This window comes from Sander lucioperca, chromosome 18 (genome assembly GCF_008315115.2).
Source record: "Sander lucioperca isolate FBNREF2018 chromosome 18, SLUC_FBN_1.2, whole genome shotgun sequence".
NCBI classification, from domain to species: Eukaryota; Metazoa; Chordata; class Actinopteri; order Perciformes; family Percidae; genus Sander; species Sander lucioperca.
This window is the reverse complement of record NC_050190.1, coordinates 28,977,125-28,993,186: the sequence shown is the minus strand read 5'-3', so window position 1 is coordinate 28,993,186 and position 16,062 is coordinate 28,977,125. Positions and strand designations below refer to the sequence as shown.

Genomic DNA, 16,062 nt, shown 5'->3' with positions numbered 1-16,062 from the left:
AGTTCTGTGTTTTTTACAAAAAAGCTCACCGTTTTTTGGTTTATGACCCGTAACTTTACCGCTTCGTCCAGTCTCACTGCTTTCAACAACCTCGTTACCGGCAGCAAATAATGTACGCCATCCGCCGAGCAGCAGACAGACACAGTCAGAGACTAGCTGGTGAACACAGTGGAGCATTTACAGCTAAAGACACAGATTTTCTCAGGAGTTGGTGGAGACCAAAGCAAAGCTAAAAAGAGTTACTTTAATAAGGTGGACACAAACACGACTCCAAATGAATGATATTGTTGCTCAATACTGGATGTGTAAACAGGCCATTGCTTGCCACTGTTTTCAGCTGGTTTCTCTGTCCCCAAATGCCCCCCAAAATCAATTAATATAACTTTAAAGCCATTTGAATGCCATAACATTAAATATCCATGATTAAATAAGCAACAACCAAAGTTGATATTTAGAAAAAAACCATTGTTAATTATAATGTATTAATTGTTTAAAGCTCCCATATCATGCTTATTGTCAAGTTCATATTTGTATTTGGGGTTTCTATTAGAATACGTTAACATGTTTAATGTTAAAAAAAAACCATTGTTTTTCTCATACTGTCTGAAGATACCTGTATTCATCCTACGTCTGAAACACTCCGTTTTAGCACCTGTCTCTTTAAGACCCCATGTACGAAAAAGCCCAGTCTGCTCTGATTGGTCAGCGTTTCCACGTCCTCACGCATCTGCGCTCTCTTAGTCTCTGCACCGCACCGTCATTGCAGCCGGGGAACAGCTGGAACGGCACTGTAGTGACATGGAAATCTCGCTTTTCATAATGTGGAACCTTGTAGCATTTAAAAATGAAGCTAACCTAGTTCAGCAGAACTGCGTGGGTGTGGTTTGACCAGAATCCTTTTTTTGCTACCAACATAATCCTTGTGTTGTCTTCCCATCACCCATGCAATTTTATTTTTCTACGCTTTTCCTGACGTTTTTTGTCACTTTTCCCGACGTTTTTGTTGCTTTTTTCAATGTTTTTTTTCAAATGCTATAAAATTGAATAAAACACCCAAATCCAATGAGAACAGTGAACCGACCATTTATTTTACTTGTAAAGAGCGTTGTATGGAACCACCCACGTTATTTATTTGACAATTTGGTTGAAAGGAATCCAAATTTCTGATATATAGAAACTTTGAAAATGGGTCATATTTGACCCGAGGACAACAGTAGGGTTAAGCATAAAAGCCCACAGCTATCATAACACATGTTGGTAAACTCTGATTGGTTCACTGAACTGAATGACAAAAACTTTTTCTAACTGAGCCCCACCCACTTTGAAAAAAAGCAAGAATAAAAACAAAAGTACAGACATCTCATGTTAAACAAACATAACTGGTCTAACTTTGGCAGAAAACGGCATGGTCATGTAGCGCTTCATAGAAGCAGATCATGATACCAATTGACAATAAACTGTGCTAATGTTTAACAAAGAAAGGAAAAAAAAAGATTTGACTGATACAAAAGGAAGAAACTGATTTACGTGGTTACATAATAGTTTCAGTTAGATGAAAATGATCTTGAAAAGTTTATTCCAGGAAGTCAACTAAATGGCTACCAAGTTCATTGTTCTTCACATACACAAACCTCAAATTCAGCCTGTCAAGTAGGTATGCATTTCCAGGCTGTGTAGTGCTCTTAACAAGCTCCATAAATCACCGTTAGCTTCAGGTATTAGGTTACAGATGGTTCACTTTAGGTCGAAGGTTAGAAAATCTGTAGATCTGATTGGTAGTGATACACAGGCTGGCTCCGAGAAGATGACAAATTAAATTGTGAGCTGCAGAATCGTTTAATATGAAAGAAATTCCTAAGACACATTGGGCTGATTTGTCCACTTTGTCACAGTCACTGTTACATGCCGAAATGTATAATACTGGAGGACCACAATTGAAATAAAACCTTTGGACTTTATTGTGTTTTTATCCTTAGTGATCTTTAATGTCGGCCTATGGAATTACTGCTTTAAATCATCAAATAAATGTATGAAAGTGGCATTTGCAATCAACGTGCCTTCCACACGGCTCTGTGAGAGGATAGAACGGAGGAATTTAATGCTTGTACTATTTATTGTTCACAACATAAAATCAGGACTTGAGAGCTTTTTACACAAAGATTGTGTGTTGTTCTGGCATTAATATGGGCTAAATTAAAGCTTAATGGGAAAATAAGCCTTGTAAAAATGAGAATATACACCGTAAAACAAAAAGCTATTATTCATAAAACCCCTGATGCAGTTACAAATCACACAAATCACAAATCACAGACATTCTTATGGCAACATATTGCTGAAGAATTAAAAAAACAAAACAGTTATGTGTTCGTAATGGAAAAAAAAGGGATTAAGTGTTGTATGAAAAAAGTAAGGTCTGGTTTCCAACAGATATACGATAGCTCTCGCTGGGATTTTTCTATCCACTTAACCAAAGCTTTTCAACAAGCAGAGTTATCAGTAATAGTCCACCTATCATACTCATACACAGTTGGATTGTGAGCATGGTGGGAGAGGGTCATTTAAAGGGAGCATTCATCAAATGAAGGTTGACTTGCGCCTGATGGCCATTTCCAAATACCTCATTAAGATTCCTCTCCTGTCTTTAGGACATTTAGACCTGTGCACATGTTTTAAAAATTAGCTTCCATGCAACTTGTGAGGCTCACTTTCCCTTTTTCAAAAGCTGATTGTCTCAAAATGAGCAGCGAGTGTGCACTCTGTGAAAAAGCAAACAACGCTTTCAGGCTTAGTGCCCCGATGGAGCGGCTCGGGACTCAGTAAACCGAGTCCGGAATATTTTTTGACACTTACATAACCGAGTCAGGAGAGAAAGCTCCTCGGGCTGTAGTGTTTTGGTCAAAGATATTTCCCTACCAATGATCGTCCATTAGTCGGGTCATCTTTGGATCCCGCTCAGAAAAAATACTTAAGTTGGAGTCGCTCTCAATGGACCGGGCACTCACTCTTCACCATATGCTGAGAGAGTCTTGCCTTGCTCTGCTCTCACTCAAATGAAAAGTACCATTGTTGGGAATTAATGTTCAAAAAAGAGAGAGGGGGTGGAAAAAATGTATATGCAGAGAGGGAAGGGGGGATGGGGGGGGGTCTTGATTTTTACAAAGTCCAGGACTCCAGAGCTAAAAGTTGGGAGAAATACCCTTGATAGTTCATTTTATGAAGGGTTTGAAGTCCCTGTCTTGTAATAATATATAATGCCTGCCTGGGTCATCTGCAGTGAAGCGGCGGCCATGACCTGGGGCAATTACAGACAGGCATCAGCGAAGCCTCCCTTTAAGTCCCGTCGCGTCTGAATTCTCCTGACAGTGCATATTACTCTGCTGTCAGGGCACAGCCACTACTAAATGCGTTTCTTGGGGCCAAAAGCCTGCAACTTGCTAATGTTTGGCTCTCTCTGAAGCTGCAGAACATTATAAATCTAATAAGGAGAAACACCTCGGCTTAAAACAAGGGGCATATGTCACAAACCGCCCTCGCAGTACTTGACTTTTAGATTCAGGGCTACAATTGCAGGGAGATGGAATGGGTGGCAGTGTCTGCTGGAAATCTGACAAACATATCAGGTTGTTTTTACTTGCAGGCATGCTTCTCGTTTGCATTGCAATTTGTTAATTCAGCTAACACTCTCATAAAGCATGGCTTTTTCACTGTGAAGGTGTTTGCCAAGTAGATGTTGGGTATTTGGATTGGAACGCTCAAATAAGTGCTGGTTAGGTTTTTCTTTCTTTCTTGCCATTACACCTACTTATTTCTGGTGGGAGCACTTGCGAGCCTGCGATAAAGGTTAAAAGAGCTTTTCTGAAAATCCACATGCAGCTGCCTATATCTGTGTGGCCAACCTGTACAATTTACACCATCCCCGTCAAGCCACCCAGCAAGTATGACAGAAGACATGGTTGACTCATTCTGACAGTAAACGTATGATCCCTGTTTTCAATCCTAATCCTCTCAGATTTATTGGTGCCTTCCCCTGTGTTCATCCGGTTTTTTTACTCCACATTCTGCTGTTCACCCTCAGGCAGGAACCTATAAAGGTTTTACAGGGTTCAGCAGCCGTTTATTAGCTCCAGCTGCCTAACTCCATATACTTTTATGGGATAGTAAGGATCTTCATCTTCAGGTCGCCATGTTTCAGCAGCAATGGTGAGCCATTAGACCAGGTTATGTAACAAATGATACCTGTTTAGAATCACATTCAGGGAGGCATTTTTGAGCATTTTTAAAGCTTTAGTGCATAACTTTTTGATATTAATAAACGTCTGTTACATTCAAGCCATTGCCATAATGAGTTGCTACAAAGCTAATTAAGACTATCAGCTCCACACAACTCTCTCTGTATTTCTCAGTATGGCTATGTTCAGAAGATTGTGGCGTCCGCAGACGCTCGAGTGAAGATAATGACCTCTTCTGAAGAGTCCATCATGTTTTTTTAATCCTCCGTGTCCTCCTTGGCTACTAGCAACTGTTCGGAGGAGGGGCGGGGGGTGCGTGTGCGATCACGGAAGGCTTGTATCATGTGGACGCGCCGACAGTGTTGTTGTCATTACTTAAAATTCCTCATGGGGGAGACAGAAACTACGCACTATAGCTTTAACTCGGTGGAGGTGGACGTCAATTTTCAATTCATGTTAACACAGTATTTCCCATCTTTCTTTTGATTCCCAGCCGTAGCCTGTCAATCTCTCTCGAGATTCGCTCATTACCCAACACATTTATAAATAATAATACACATTAGAATAGTAATTTCAGCATTCTTTTGATTTCATTCTTTTTTTTTTTTGATTTGATTTATATTCGACTCTCGGAATTCGTTCCAACAGCGCTGATTTCTACCATAGATTTTTGCCATAACCACAATGTTTACCTGACCTTAACGATACTGCAATTCCAACACACAGATATTGTAGAAAGCGAAAATAAAATAAAAAGATGGCATTGGACAACTTTGCAGGGTTTTGAAGATTGGTCCAATATCAACATTCTTGACTGGCGATAGGGTTGATTTTCTTAATTACTCAGTGATGTCTGGTCATGCTGGTTGTGTTTTTTGGTTTTATGGACAGATGTTTTAAAAGATATCTAAATATATGTTTTTCAAATGTCATTTTTCAATGCTTTGAGCACATGTGTGTGTGTAGGTTAGGTACTTTGGTTGTGAATCGTTGGCTGAGAAAAAAAATGCCAAATCACCTGCTGATCAGTACTTTTACCTAGCAACAAAACAGTTCTGTACCCTAATCTTTGTAAAACACATAATGCATAGTGATGTTTGGGTTGCACAGAGGAAGAACACTGGGGCTCAATACCTGGCTGCTAGTGCTTTCAGCTAAACTCATTGAACGCTCACTAAACAGTTTTGCTGAGTCGGATGCCAGTGAGGGACCATGTGGGTGAAATTTGGAGAGTGGCTTCTAATAATTCAGTATTTATAGTTCTATAGTTGTTTTAGCAATTATGTTTTGCCTGGATTATCTTCACTGCCAACATTTTCTCCAATCCAGATGGCATTATGTTCTTGCTCTGCACTGGACTTGCAGAGAGTGGGTCGGGGTGAAGAATGGGTGTAAAAAGTGCTTCACCCCCACTAAATTTCAATATTTTTTTTTAAATCAATTTTGGTGCTTCAAGTTAGAGTTTGCGAACTTGTCTGTTAGTGACAGGGGACAAACAATTACTGGTTCAAAGCGCTTTAATATCCTGTGTCGCTGTCGCCGATCCTATGCACCTGTAACCCAGTTAAGAAAAGAGTTAACAGAAACATGGTGTTGGCCAATCGGAGGAGGTTTTGCCAGACTCCCGCCTTTGGCTGAGTCTCCATCTGATCTGTCAGAGGGAGAGCAGGAGTGCGGTTGTGAAGTTTAACGTTGGTAGTCCCCAGAGAAGAAGTTGGTCATTTCATGGCGCAGATTAGAACCCAAATTGAAACGTAGGGGGTTAAAAGGGGGTTAACCCTTTTGCAAGGCACTGTATAGAGATGCATGATATATCGACTTAATATCGTTATCGTGATATCACGTTGCGCAATATTATATTGAAAGTGTCACAATAAGTATGCAATATTTTGTTTATTTTGTGGAGCGCTGCGTCCCGTCCGTTAGCTGTGTGGCTTAGTTGCGTTTGATTTAGAGCCCTCTTGAAACGCTATAATGATCTTCATTTCGTTGGCCAGTTACCGTGCCACTCGCACATGTTAGTGCACGTCAGCGCACGGGGCCACTACGTGACAAACCCTATGTAGCGTGCCACGTGACGTGTGTGCATATTTCGACAGAGTGACAGTGTAAATGAAGAAATAGATAGAGATAACAAAACGGAACGAATCATGAGTGCATGATACTATCCCAAAAAAAACCTGTTGCAGTTAATACGCCAGAGCTAGCCAAACAAGCCTCGCTAGCAAGTGTTTTTGCTAGTGGCACAAAGTACGACAAGAACTCGAAGAGACATACCAAAATCACCAATGCTATAACGTATTATTTGGTCAAAGATATGATGCCCATCCACACAGTGGATAAAAAAAGGCTTCAAGAAGCTTCTGAATGAACTAGACAAACGGTACCAAATCCCATCCTGCACCTATTTGTCACAGGTAGCTATCCCGCAACTTTTTGACCGACCTGTGGTCCAGCCGCACTACGGAGCCGTATATAAGTCTCACTGTGCATTATATTGTAAGGGATCTATGAATATTGTTACGATGTGTTTTCCCATAACTTTTGTAATTTTAATGTTTGAAAATATCTAAAATGAATATCGATATTGTAATATTCATAATCGATATCGCAGTATCACTATTCTGTCAATATTGTGCAACCCTAGCACTGTATCCGTGTCACATTCTCATTAGGGGCTGAGCCCCCCTAAAGGTCTGATCCTAGCATCGCCCCTGGGTTAACCTAAGGTAAGCCTTGCATTGCCAGAACTATCTCCACAGCGGGTAGATGCTAGAATGTAATCACCAAATGAGTCAGGTGGGGTGAGGCCAGTTCCAGAATTTCTCAATGAGCAGGCAAGAGTAAATGTGCTTCCAGCCCCTTTCAGATTATAATTGACTTTTTGTGGGGAAACCACGTTAAACAAAAATAATCATAACAATGTATTTTTCACATACTCTGTATGTTTCTGGAGTGTGACTTTAATTAAGAGCCAATATAGTCGAGGGCTGAAAATATTTTAGTCGAGGATTGACAATTTTAAGAGGTGGACAAACATTGAGAACATGTAGCTATTATGATAAAAAAAAAAATATTTTTTATATTGGTACTTTGATTTGGTAATATATTTACATGAGTTTAAACATTGGTTTGTACAAGTAGCAAGTCACGGAAAAAACAAATATTTCAGCTGTAAACGGTGGTCATAGTGGTTCAGGTGGTCATGCATGTGAAATGGAGAACTTCTGAAGTTGAGATTTGGTTTAATCAGCAACAATAGTAACACAACAAGACCTTTTTATGAAACCGTTTGCCCATGGGTTCACCATGTTCATGATTATGTGTTTATCGGTTTGTCCCGGCCCTTGTTCTGTGATGATTGTTTATTTATGTGGGTAATCTGGCGGGGGATTACATCACACCCCTGTGGTTTTTCAATTACCCCAGTGACAGGCCAGGCAGTGGTAATGACCTGTGAGAGCTTGGTTCTGCTCTTTGGCTACGTAGGCCCTCCATAAACCAGTTTGACTTTGGGTGTCTGTCAGAGCTAGCCTGTATTTACGCATAACTCAAACAAGTGGGGTCTGCACCCTGTGTGAGGTATTCTGGCTCTCGCTGACAAGACCAAGGTTGCCTATTCACCGCTCCGAGCCTTCTCTCTCAGCCGAGACATGCTAATACCGGGAGGCTACGCTGATGGAAAAGGATAATAAAGCAATTTCTTTGTCAACAGCCAGGCGCGGATGATGTTGAGCTGTTGCATTTGGAAAGGAATGCAGATTTCATAAGAGCTATTGCTCTTTTTCCTCAGGCCTCATCAATGCTAATGCCCCAGCCCCTGTGCCCTAGAAAATAATTCAGATGAAGTGGTCCCATTTTGAGCCTATCCATCCCCTCCCATCCCCATCCTACTGATTTGTAGGTAAATCATGGCTGTCAGTATAGTAGCAACCCTGATTAAAGTTCAGGGGTTTAATAGATCATTTTAAATAACCCCCAAATTACTCCCCTCTCCTCAGCCGATCCACCTGGACCCCTGCCCTGGGTGCATGGCAGTTTTCAGCCGTCGCAGGGCGAGCCAAGTCCAGCCTCGTGGTTCCTGCCTATTCCCCCAGGATGGTGCGCTGCAGGCCTAGACCAACATTCTCAGCTGTGTTCAATCTGCTCTGAGACAAGCTGGCTATGAGAAAATGCAAAGGGAAAAGGCACTTGTGCGCACATGCACACACACACACACACACACACACACACACACACACACACACACACACACACACACACACACACATGCAGGAGGAGAGACATGGAAAATCCTGGACAGTTAGCGCACTTTGTTCACTTGGTTCAGCTGGAATCTGTCTAGAAACACCCTGAGACACACACGCACAAACACACACAGACACACACACACACACACACACACACACACACACACACACACACACACACACACACACACACACACACATATCCACATCCAAGCTCCCCGGGCGACTCGAGTCCGTTCCAATTAATTGTGTTTAACCATTCTAATCACACTTTAGCACATTAATCCTATTTTCAATCCAAAACACATCTGAGGCGACCGGCATGTGGCCTGCAGATTTTTTTTGATTTTTGATTTTTTTTTTTTTTTATTGCCACCGCAAATCAGATGAAACCCAGAGCTGGATGCAGGCCCCTGCTTCAGCCTGCACTCTCACTGAACTCGGACTTTCAATCTCTTTTTCCCCCTCCTCAACTCATAGGTAGAATTTATAGCATAACGCTGATGCCTTCACTCAAAATATGTCCCTGCAGAATTTAACAATTACCCCGGGTGAGGTCATAAGTAAAAGGCTCGGTATGAGGAAGTGCAGTTTTTCCCTTGATTAGATTGTATTATTGTGTATCGCGTGGACACAGTCCCAGTATCTTATCAGTTTGACATCCTAAGTCACCAGGACAGCCAGATAATTTGAGCCCAATCTATCTGCTATTGGAGCACCCCTGGAGGGCGGGCTGGTCATGATTCTGTATCTACACTCTCATTTAATGCTCTTGGAGTACATTTGAGCTATATAATTTCACTAAAGGATCATCTGGAGGCTAACAGTTATCAAGAAGAGGGAGGTTGTTGTTCTGTGAAATGACGTCTTTGGGGTTCTAAAAAGGAAATAAAAAAAAGTGGGATTTCTGCCTCTTTTTGTGTGTTCGGAGACTTTCACATTGGCAGCAGTGGAGGTGTTTAGCGCCCCCCGAGGTTCCTCCTGGAAAGCCCTAGAAAAATCACAGATCTCACCTCTCCTGGAGCTCTTAAAACCTTACAGCCAGGGGTCCTGTAAAAGGTGCTGGTGCATTGATAATTGAGCCCCGCAAAGCAAACAAAGCGTCAGAAATGGTGTTTTAATGGGCACTTTTTGGAGGGGCTCACAGCAGCCCCGGCAGAACGCAAGAGACATTAAGCTAATTGAGTTTTAGAGGCGATGTAAAACTGGCAAAGAGTGTTATTTAAAATTATGAAAATAAACAAAAGGGCTACTCATAGGAAAACAAATGGCGTGGAAGCTGAGTAAACTGAGTGACATCACTGAGTCCCAGCTCAGCATGTGGGTAGAATGATGTAATGGGAGCTGGAGCCGCTCGCCTGCCATTGACTTCGCTTCACCTTGCCACCCCCCACCACCACCTTATAACCCAGCCAAACACCCAGCCACAGCGGTGCTCCGAGAGACATGTTTTAATTAATCATGGGTTCATTAGTGCAGAGAGGCGAGCCTTTAACTATGACTATTAGGCACAGGAAAAAACACTTGTGATGGCGTGACAAGTTGTCCTCTTAATGTGGCTGCTTAACATAATGGTGAGAAAACAGACATTAATCCAGAAGGAAGTGGCAGGGCGGAGAGCTGCAGGCGTTCTGCATAATCTCTAGATGCAAACACACACAAGAGGGGAAGCCAGATTCAACAGCTTCTGTCCTCCGTCTGTCTGAGGTTACACTGGGCGCTCGACACAAACAGCTGGTTGGACTGTAAGCACAGTACAGTAATACAATTATTGTTCGGCTTTGTTCCCTGTGTAGTGAAAGGTACACTTTGATTCCAGTACATATGATTAAAGAGTATGATGTGAAGGTTTTTTGTTATTTATCTTTCATCAAAACAAACTGCGTGTTAAAACCAAAACCACCAGTCCTCGAAAAATAAACTACAAAATACATTGTTTGTAACTGCCTGCCAGAATGACACATCAAAAGCATTTTCTGATCTAATGTTTCTATCAGGACATTGTTTATTGGTTCCTTCCAAAACCAAAACAATAAATCAATTTTCTGATCTGACACCACTGTTATTAACGTTTGGTTAGGTTTAGATACAAAAAAAAACTTGGTTAGAGTTAAAAATAAATGCTTAATTAAAATTAGGGGACCTTCGAGGTCTTCGAGGTTTAACCCTCCTGTTGTCCTCGGGTCAAATTTGGCCCATTTTCAAAAAGTTTCTATATCAGAAATTTGGGTTTCTTTCAAGCAAATTGTCAAAGAAAATAACGTGGATGGTTCCATACAATTTTACTCTTCACAAGTCAAATAAATGATCAGTTCACTACTTTCATTGAATGTGGGTGTTTTATTCAGTTCTATAGCATTTAAATTTTTTTTTTTTTAAAAGAGCGTTGAAAAAAGTGACAAAAATGTTGGAAAAAGCTTCCAAAACGTAGGGAAAAAATCGACAAAAACATCGGAAAAAGTGACCAAAAACTTGACAACAACGTCGGGAAAAGTGAGAGTGTGTCGAAAAAAGAACAACAAAATGTTGAAAAGTTTGAATTTAAAATTTTGACCCAGAAAAACAAAAAGTTGCATGGGTGACGGGAAGACAACACAACAAATTATAACCATTTGGTTTTTGGCCATTTCCACCTTTAATGGATAGGACAGCTATGAAAGTAAAAAGGACATTTGTTGTGCAAGTTAGAATACTGTATGTGGCTGAGAGTAATCCTGACTTTGTTAAATAAAGGTTTAATATCAAACGCTTATAATAACGTGACAGACATAATGAATTGTCTATTGAAAACAGTTGTGTTCACTTATTCACCTTTATCTGAGGAAGAACAGGTCAGAGAAAAATAAAAACGTTTTTTTTTAATACATGATTTTCAATCAATAAAGACAAAGGTTCCAGAAATATTTTGTAATAACCACAATAAATCAGTTCTATAATCCTCAAGTGGGAAGTCACTTCCCTTCTAAACCAAAAACATTTCACATGATTCAGTTTTGCTTTGGTCATTTTTACAAAGTTTGGTTTAACTTAATTTTTACATCAGATTATCTAAAGTACAACAATGTTTTTCATGCTATTTTTAAGTCTTTACTCTAATCGCCCCGGTACAGTGAACATGCTCCATATTAACATATAAGCCAAATTTCACTTACCAATCACATAACTCTTTGCTCCCAGCAGGAAGGTTTTTTTTCATTTCGTTCAACATATTTACGCCAAACAAAACTCTGATGAATCCAAATGTTCCTTTACTTCTCTCCAGTAGCTGCAAATGAGAATTAATTACTTTTCCAAATGTGGGGGAGGTGATGAAGCTGCCACAAACCTCCCTTTTAAATGATTCAACACACAATACAATGGCAAGACAGTCAGTCAGCAGAGTTTGGTAACACTTTACTTGAAGGTATCTACATAAGAGTGACATGACATTGTCATGAACACATGACACATGAACCCTAACCATAACCCTAACCATAACCATAACTTGTCATGACAAAAACCGAATGACACTTACTAAAAGAAGCGTTATGTTATAAACGTTTATGACTTGTTTATAATGTTTATGACACGTTCATGACAGTGTCATGTCACTCTTATGTAGATACCTTCAAGTAAAGTGTAACCCAGAGTTCTGTTTTGGACATCATGTCATGATGGACCCTGTACTCAGTGCTTTTGAACTGTTGTGGCTGGGACTGGACATTTCCTTTCCTCTGTTGCTGCGTCGTTATTTTGGGAAGGTCCCAGGCAGTGTGGTCAGAGACTGCTGATGACCCCTTTTCTCCACTTGAGGTTGGACCCATGAGAGAATGCCCTCTGGACACACAGCGGCTCTGTGGTACTGGAACCGGGCCTCTTGAAACAGACTTCCTCTAAAATGTATTCTGCATCCCTCTGCTGCACTGCGGGACGTCCAAATAGAAACAGATCTGGTTCCCTTTGTTTGGTTTCTGACCGGTGAGCAAGAGTCACAGTGGGAAAGCAAAGCAAGTAGGCTACTCACTACTCGTGGTTTACTCGATGGAGACTATGAACTATGACTACTATGACTATGAACTAAGAACAACAGGATCGGGTCAGGCTCTTTTTGGAGCCCTAAGCAGTCAGCCCCAACCCTGCATCCCCGCCAGACCCATCTACGAGTTTAGTGTTCGGGGTGAAACATCAGGATTGACAGCTGTGGTTGACTCGCAATTGGTCGGGCAGGTGTATGGGCGGGACTTGGAGACCGTGGTTCCACCACCTGATCCTGATCACTACTGCGCAGACATTTTAACCCCCCTGTTGTCCTCGGGTCAAATTTGACCCATTTTCAAAGTGTCTATATTAGAAATGTGGTTGTTTTTTTTAAACCGAATTGTTAATAAAAAATAACATGTATGGTTCCATACAGCGCTCTTCACAAGTTAAATACATGATCAGTTCACTATTTTCATTGAATTTGGGTGTTTTATTCAATGTTATAGCATTTGAAAAAAGAAAATGGTAAAAGACCGTTGAAAAAATTGACAAATGTCTAAAAAAGCTTTAAAAACGTCAGGTAAAAAGAGCCTAGAAAAAAGCAACAAAAACATTGTGTCAAAAACGTCACATTAAAGTGTTGAAAAAGAGCGTTTTAATTTAAGATTTTTGACCCAGAACAACTAAAACGTGCATGGTCAACGGGAAGACAACAGAAGGGTTGAAAACATTTTAAAGAGTAACATTGCAACGATAGTTGCAGACCAACTATCAGATACAATTACAAACGTAGTATACATTAAATGTAATATTTTTGGCTGCTGTTTAAGCTACTAGCCAATCACATAACTGTCCGTGCCCTGTTGGTCTTGATTGATGGGCCAGGACTTTGTGATTTAAAAAAAAAAGTAGCATTATGAGATTATGAGACATATGGGATAGAATAAAATTACTTTTTAAAAAACACGTTGCTAAAAAGTAGGTTTAAATTTTTATCTCATGGTTATGTTATAAAGTTAGTCTCTTTATTCCTTTGCTTTTTTTAAATGATTTACTGAGTTATTTATTTAGTTTTGAACACCTTTGGCCTCCGTAGTCTTCAGTCAATTTATTCATTTTTTACGGCATACCATAGTATAGTGACAGTACTTCAAAAGAAAATCCCACTGATTGGGTTTTAGAGGAAATGTAGATCAATCTCACTCAGTCTTATAGGCTGAGAGAGATTCGTGCATTACTGACTGCTTAGATGTCACTTTGTCATTTAAATGGATGATGTAAATGCTCTGCAGTTTCTCAACTGGGACTCTGAAATATGTGCGAGCTGAAAAGGCCTTAAAGCATGCTAGATTTTCCCACTCGGCAGCGGAACAGCGTGAAAAAAAAGTTTCTATATTAACTTAACACATGGTCTGAGAATGACTCTTTGTTTCCTCCCTTTTCCACAGCCACCACTTAAAGCTGTGCAGAATAAATAAGCTGGCAACACAAGGAAACACTAGAGAGACAGAGTGTGTTCTCTGGAGTCGTGCCACTGCTTGGTTGTCAATGCGAATGTAAGTAGGCCGCAAGTGTGAGCAATCACTGGAAATTATCTGCGTTTAGAGGGATTTGATATAAAGGTATTAAGCCGGTCTGAGATGTTTGGCAGCCCAGATCGATGGGAATTATATTCATGGACATGATATGCGCCACAACTGCGGCTTCTTGTCAATTCCATCGTGTTGCACATTTTCCAACTGTTTGTGAGTGTATGAAGTAGATCCCAGCAGATTGGTGTAATAGGATAAATGTGGCTATGGAGTGGGCTCGGGTCCGGTGAGGGCAGCGCATGGTAGGTGGGATGGAAACTCTACTCTTCAGCCCGTCTCCCTTTCACAGTGCCTCAGCTCAGCTTGTAGCGTCATTGGAAACTTAAGAAAGCCTCTAACAGGCTGCTGAAGGGAGGATGGTTAGGATGAGCCAGGCCCGTAGGTTTTTCCCCCCTCGTTTTCACCAAGGCCCTCTACAATGGGGGTGAACGACGAGTTAAAAATGATGTCTTCTGCATTTAGCATACGGGACGCTATGGTTCAGTCTACCATCAACTTCCAGTGTGGCCAATTGCAGTCGGCACACAGCCACACAATCAGGTCCAAATTTCAAGCTCGGTTTAGTTCAACGTCCCAACGTGGTTTCTCTGAGCACGCAATATCAGGGTGTTATGACAGTCCACTCCTGGTTATCAGGTCGGGGGAATTGCTGAGATGTAACTGAGATCAAGCAGGGTGTCCGTGTGTGTGAGCTCACTGCACAGCTGGAGAGGTGATCCGTTCCCGCCGATTCAGGTTTGATTGTAAATGGTCCAACCTGAAAAAACTCAATAGGCCTTCATTCATGCCACAGTGTTTTTTTTTTCTCCAACTGCTGACAAACAAGCTTTGGAAATTCAAGTTCTCTGCAGTCTCTTTAGGTCAAAGTAAACCCCTCTCGCTTGTATGTATCTCCACTTTTGACTTATTCGAAAAATGAAAACTACAAATTAGATGGCCATTAACTCTGGATTGAACACAAACCAAAGCAATTTTGGTATCATGTCCTAAGAAAGTTTCCGATGAACAACCCCATCACAAAGACGGATAGACAGCAGCTCTTCTTTCTCCGCAAGCTGACATGGTTCAACATGGATTCCAGGATACATTGCGACTTCTACCGGTGCACCATCGAGAGCAGCGGTGTAGTCTACGCAATACGCAGGTATACACAGTATACCCACTGAGATTGTCGTCTGTGTTTTTCTTCTTCACTTAGGCTAAATAAAGGTATTTCCACTGTAAAGTGGTGCATAAAAGTGTATCCGAATACAGGAAATGAAGTCGTTGATGCTCAAAACTTCCCTGGGGGAGGACACCCAGACCCCCCACTATGATATGCCCCCCCACTCCGCCAAAGGCAGATTCTGGCTAATATATATATATATATATATATATATATATATATATATATACTGTATATACAGTACAGTATACCCACTACAATACATTAGACTACACCACTGATAGAGAGTAACCTGACCGGCTGCATCACCGCCCAAACATTGTCATTCTTGGTTTTATGTATACTTTTTCATGACAATTTCATAGAATCCCTGTCACATGAGTATATTTGAAGAAGAAACTGTTAAGGCTATTAAATGTGTGACCCTGTTATGAAAAGTAAAATAAATATTAAAAAACAGCTAAACTTCGTGCACATCCATTGCAAGGATCTAACTATTAAAAAAATTATAAAGATATTAATTTAGGAAGATCAACATCAATAAAATGCAAGTGCTAAAGGGGAAAAATACTCCTTTCTTTTTACATAAGTCAAAGAAGTACTCAAAAGCAATACAACTACCCACTGTATTATAGTCTCTGCATCTGCAGAAGATGAAAATCAATTATTGAAATCTACAATATCTACATGCCATGATCACATTTCCTCTCTCTTAACAGGGAAGATCTCATTTAAAAAAAAACATCTAAATAAAAGTCCGCCGTGGGGAAAAATAACAGCAAATGGAGTAACTCTGACCACATGTAATGAATAGGAAACAAATTAAGCATTGTAGCGATGTAATAATTCTCTATCTCCAATACATC

The 16,062-nt window shown here is 40.7% G+C and overlaps 1 long non-coding RNA gene across 1 annotated transcript; it reads left to right on the top strand.

Annotated features, from left to right (window-relative positions):
• Positions 1–9,388: 9,388 nt before the first annotated feature.
• LOC118493791 lies at positions 9,389–15,199 on the top strand. Its single transcript, XR_004895801.1, has 3 exons — positions 9,389–9,400; positions 10,100–10,107; positions 15,149–15,199. It is a non-coding gene; the product is annotated as an uncharacterized LOC118493791 (long non-coding RNA).
• Positions 15,200–16,062: the final 863 nt, after the last annotated feature.